Raw genomic sequence first — 6,262 nt, forward strand, 5'->3', positions numbered from 1 at the left:
ACAGCAGGAAAAGGTAGATGTGGGAGAGAAACGCAGAGGGGTTATCTGAGGGGCAGGGCTTTTCAAAGGAGGCTCTCTCCGAAATGAACCCTGGTGGTACTAGCTGCTAATTTATTTGTGGTACAAATTCCTTCCAGTGCAGCAAACATTCCTCACAGATTATTCCTCTCTAACACACAGTGGATAATCTTGTAAACTCAGACTGAGCGGTACATTCAGCACACTCTCTTCCAGAAATGATTTTAAAAATAACAGCTTCTCTCCTTCTTCCACACCATTACATATTGTGTCACATATTGTCCTTTTCTGCTAATCCCAAACTTCAGCTGATGCAATAAATCAGCTTTCAGGAGCCTAAAATCATGTTTACAGCAGAACACCACTGCTCTGGAGCTTTCTACCCCACATTATTGTCTTGCTCTTCACACTAGAACACACCAAGAATGTTTCTGTTCAATTCATGTGCTTCAAAAGTATTCTTTTTTGCCATAGGGCAATACTCCTTCTCAGTGAAAAACCTGAATAGCATATCTGAAAAATAAGTAAAGACACTCTGGGACAGCACCATATTCTGTCCTTTCTTTTGGATTTTGCACTGTGGGTTCTGTGTCCCCTCCCAACTTTTTGCCCACCCCCAGCCTACTTGCTGGCAGGACAATGTGAAAGGCAGAAAAGGCCTCAGTGCTATGTGAGCGCTGTTCAGCAATAACTAATGCATCCCTGTGTTATCAACACAGTTTTGGTCACAAATCCAAAACACAGAACCATAGGAGCTACTATGAAGAAAATTAACTCTATCCTAGCCAAAACCAATACAGTGGGATGCCAGACTGCACTAGAAGTTACCAGTGGGATTTGTAGGAAGGGGATCACAATAAAATGGTGAGGTCTTTGGTAAATAATACACTGAAATATCTCTTACAAGTGGGTTAGTGGGGGCCATGAATGCTCAGGAGTTTTAAGCAGAACATTTGCTTAAATATCTCCTTTAAAAGACTTCCTTAATCCTTGAACAGCTAACTATACTTCTATACTGATCTGGACAAATTTACAAGTCCAATTTTACTGTAGTTGCTTTCCCAGCTCGTAATACAGTGTTATGCTCAACAGGTGCAAGGTCCTTGTGTCTTCTTTTAATTTTAAACTATTTTGCAGGAATTTTCTTGGATTTGAAAGGAAGATAACATAATAGGAAGGGGTGAGGATTTAAAGGCAGCTAAGAATTTTTTTCTAATTGTATGTTTCAAGAAAAATTGATTCTGAATGTCTCACAAGTATTTTGAACTAATCTTATGAAGTAACATGAGCAGAGTGAGCCAGGAAATTTAGCAGAGTTTATAATGGTGGTTGCCTCTATTCAGGTTGTAAGGGAAATTTTCATGTGGGAGAAGACCTATGTTTGGTTCCATCCTATCTTCCCTTTCTTTGATAAAAGCATCCTAACTAACAGCTTCAAGGATGCTATAAGGTCATTCTGCTTGGACTTGTTTCACATGGTATCAAATATTTAAATGCCTATTAATATGAAGAACAGGGGTGTGAGAATGAGCCTCCACCCACTGTTCAAGACATGTCCTTGAGATCTGCTCCAGCTGTCTACTTGCTGTAGCCTGGGCTTCATCTGCCCCAGCAGACAGCCCTTTATCCAAAGTGCAGTAAGCTCAACCACTACTTCCACTAGCACCACCCATTAGAGTGGTGTTTAACCAGGAAAAGGGTATCATCTGGGGCATTTAGGGGGCAACCACACTTTTACCCATCTGACACTGAGTCTAATTTGCTTGTTTGTTTTAAGAGATGCCTAAAAAAACTCACACAGAACTCTGAATGGATACAAAATCATAGAATCACAGAATGGTTTGTGTTTGGAGGGACATTAAAGATCATCTAGTTCCAACCCCCCTGCCATGGGCAGGGACACCCTCCACTAGACCAGGTTGCCCAAAGCCCCTTCCAACCTGGTCTTGAACACTTCCAGGGATGGGGCATCCACAACCTCTCTGGGCAACCTGTTCCAGTGCCTCACCACCCTCACAGTGAAGTATTTCTTCCTAATATCTAATCTAAATCGACCCTCCTTCAGCTTAAGGCCATTACCCCTTGTACCATCACTCCATGCCCTTGTAACCAGTCCCTCTCCAGCTTTCCTGTAGGCCCCTTCAGGTACTGGAAGGCTGCTATAAGGTCTCCCTAGAGCCTTCTCTTCTCCAGGCTGAACAACCCCAACTCTCTCAGCCTGTCTTCATAGGAGAGGTGCTCCAGCCCTCTGATCAGCTTCGTGGCCTCCTCTGGACTCTCTCCAACAGCTCCATGTCTCTCCTGTACTGGGGCCCCCAGAGCTGGACGCAGTACTCCAGGTGGGGTCTCACAAGAGTGGAGTAGAGGGGCAGGATCACCTCCCTCGACCCGCTGGTCACACCTCTTTTGATGCAGCCCAGGACACGGTTGGCTTTCTGGGCTGTGAGTGCACACTGCCAGCTCATGTTGAGCTTCTCAACAACCAAAATCCCCAAGTCCTCCTCCTCCTGCTCTTAATCCATATGAGCAATATGGTTTGGTTTGTTTGTGTTAGGGAAAAATATTTTATTCTAGTGAGGCAGAGTGTAGGGAGGAGGAATAGCCCCTCTCCAAGTTACCAGGCCTATGGAAAATTATATATTTGCATGAGTTTGTATTTCAGTTCTCCCACATCTGCTTACAGCAAGAAAGCAAAGGCAGGATGGATGACAAAGAAGCTTTTCTTTAACAGATCTATTATTTTGACAGTACCTCTCTGGGGTCTCAATTCAAAAGGAGTGTGAGAGGCTTTGTCTTTCCTGCTGTTGCAAAAGTCAGGCTGCTGGCTATAGGACAAAAATGTTTGGTGTATCACAGAATGATAAATGGCCAAATCCATGCACCCCTGTGCACAGAACAAGTCTCTCCCTGCCAGCAATGTTGTCAGATGTGAGTTATATCAGGTGCAATGCATCATCTGGGAAATGTGATTTGGCTCCATCTAAAAACTCATTCCATAAGTATGCAATTCCTTCTACTTGGAAGCTCTGATTTTAGTTTTCTTTTCAAGAAAGTATGAAAGGAGTAATTGGTAATGCTTGCAGATTTGAAAAAAAGAAAAACAAACTGCCTTACAGGAGTTTTTCACAAGGGGAAGAAATCAAGGGAAGCGAGGAAGGCACCAGCTTGACCAGTGTGGGTGGCAGGAGAAGGCTGCGAGGGCAACCAGCCAGGCTGGAGGTCACCCCGGGAGGCTATTGCAGTCCTGCCGCTGGTACCCAGCCCAGGGTGCCGCTGCAGCCCTGCCCTCCTGCTGCCCAGTGCCGTGCCGCTGCCACCGAGCTACTCCCAGCAGCTCAGCGCCGGCCACCATCCTGTGTTCCACAGCTGCTCCCAGATACCCCGTCCCCGGCAGCAGTGTAGTTGGGTGCTTTGGGAGGCTGGATGCCAGGCCTGAAGGGAGACCCATCAGTTGGTACCAGCACTGTTCTCTCAAACTCCTGCGCTCACCCAGGGTTTAAACTTTAGCCATGCTCCAAAGATCTTGGATAATCATTAGCCCAGGAATCAATCCAGTTTGTTGCTTAATCACTGGGAGGTGATATCTCATCTCTGAGTTTTATTTGCTAGAGATAACAGATCTAAGAGAAATATTCTGATGAAACATTTGAATTGTAGGTCAGAAACCAGCATGGAGCTGAGGCGGGAGGGCTATAAACCCTCCCACCCCAGTGTCCTGCAGAACAAACTGTTTGCCATGAGGTTTTCCCCCAGCGCATCCGCAGCACCTTCTGGAGGCATTCCCACCGTGCGGCTGAAGACACTTTCTGTCATATATTTCAAGGAAATGAGTTTCAGGGCAATCTTAAAATGACTGCTATCACTTTGTACACATATTTCAGTAACTAAAAGAAAATAATGAAATAACTGGAGGGAACATCTGCATGGTGTGAATCCTTCTCTCCCTGGGCTTCCCCAGCTAATACAAGGTAATGATGAAGTTTCCCTCAGCATTTGGCAATTCAAAACATTTGCTTAGTATTAAATAAAAATACAGTTTTCATCTGTGAGCCCTAGTCTCATGCTCCCTTTCACGGCAGCCTCAGTGGCTCCATGAATGGGGAGCTGTAACAAAGAGGACTACCTCCCCACACACACTCCCCCCACGAATAGGGGAGCCCGTACCCAGCCCTGCTCTGCCTCAAAATTACACCCGCAGCTTTGCCTACTTGGGTGGTTTTTCTGGCTGTGGAAATAAAGACACGGTGCAGTGAGGAGGATGGCATGGGCCACTGGTACAGCTTATTTTGTTTGTATCCTTTGACTGCAAAACCCGAGACCCTCCAGCACTCAGTACTGCCCGGGGGAGTTGTCCGTCATGGCAGGCAGTCAGCAGAGAGCTGCGGACACAGCGATGCTCTCTGAGGCAGCTCATTTGGGAGCAGCTTTCAGCATCTGCTCTGCACAGACTGTAATGCCACCTATCCCTTTCTTGGGAGAGGGGGTATCCTGAATTTGATTTTCAGCTGCCAAGGTGCTGAGCAATAGGATGTGCTGGGAAGACTTAACCACCTGCAGTGCCAGCTCCTGAGGTGAGGCCACCCAGAGAAACTGGGAGCTGGAGACTGCAACGTCTTTGTGTGGTTCAAGGGTCACAATGGCTGCATTTGTGCTGTTGTTTCTTGGCAGAGACTCTCATGGGAGGGTTGGGGCACTGGGCATGGCTTATCTGGCAATCAGGTCCCTGCCCCGTGTTAGTTTTTTATTCAGTGATTGCTCTCTGCAGGGAGAGCAAAGCGCTCCATTTCTCCTCATCCAGTCACCTCCCTCATCTACTGTCCATTTGCCTCAGGTGACTGCTGTCCTCCCTTGACATTGAGCCTCTCCTGGATCATGCCAAGAGTCCTTCTTGTTTAGTATCCCAGCAGTCACCATAAGGAGATGCCTAGGAAAGAGGGTCTTCTCACCAGGAATCTCAGCTATCAGCTTTCTCCAGAGCTGGAAGCCATTTCTGTGTTTTCAGTAACCCTCGGTGGATTGCTTTTCCATGCACTTGTGCCTTGAATCCGCACAAACTCTGTCATTCACAGCAGCTTTTGTAACGGAGCATCTGCTTCAGCTTCAGCTACGGGTGCGGACCATGGGGCGGGAGACATGGTGCCTGTTCCCACATGGACCATCCCGGGCTGGGGGAGCAGTAGATTCAAATCCCTCAAGGAAAGGCAAAAAATCCTGAGTCCTTGGCCATGCTCTACTCATGACCGCCCCCAGCTATGACCCACGGTGCTATGCCAGTCCCATCACTGGGCTCCAGCCCAGGTTGGTGTGGCCAGGGCTGGGGTACATGTGCTTGTGAACTGCGGCCTCTGGGCCAAAGCCTACACAGGACCAGGTGAACAGGAGCCATTTTTCTTGTCGTGCCAACAAAACCAGGTCCCATAGGGAGCCTGCCCTGCAGCTTGGCATGCACATCTACGCGACCTCAGGCACCTGTGGGCTGACCTTCCTACCTTGTGTGCTTCAAGGTGGGCTCACAAACTGCACCCAACTGGCACACAGAGCCCAGCCTCACATGCAAAAGGAGTTTGACACTGATTTTTACATTTTCCCCCACCCCCCGATTTTCACCCAAGTTGGTTCACCTGGAGGAGTGCGTTCAAAAGCCTGTGCTGGTGCCAGAGGGCAGCTTTCCTACCTGCAGAGCAGGTGGTTGTCACCGTGTTTTGAGCTCATGGGGAGCTCGAAGGCCACCAGGAGGGAGAAGGGGCCAGTAGAGGAGACAGCCAGAGCCAGCAGCTCTGCGACCACAGTGCAAGCAGAGGGAGTGATGCATTTTTGGGATGCCTCAAGGCCATAAACACTTACCAGCACTCTCCTCGGGAGAGCAGCTAATTTATTTAACTTTTTAAAAACTGATTTACTGCTGATAACCCTGACAAGCTTTAAACCTTTGATGGTGGACAATGGTCAAATTCCCAGGAAAGAACAGCGCCTGGAAGAGATCATCCTGTCTTGCAAGGTCTAGCCTGGCCCCAAGTGCACGCCAAGGCACAACACAATGCAGGAAATACTTTCTCGTGGGCGCTTGGGGCAGGCGCTCCACTTGCCCTCCCGCTGGAGACAGCCGCATCTTTGTTCATACTTGTGGAGTCTGACATGCATAGTGAGGATCCGCAGGAAAAACAAATCATGGAAGAGCAGTGTGGATACAGTCCCTGTCACGCTGGTATTTCAGCATAACCGTGCTCTGTTATTTTTAGATAAG

This window comes from Grus americana, chromosome 2 (assembly GCF_028858705.1).
Source record: "Grus americana isolate bGruAme1 chromosome 2, bGruAme1.mat, whole genome shotgun sequence".
NCBI lineage: Eukaryota > Metazoa > Chordata > Aves > Gruiformes > Gruidae > Grus > Grus americana.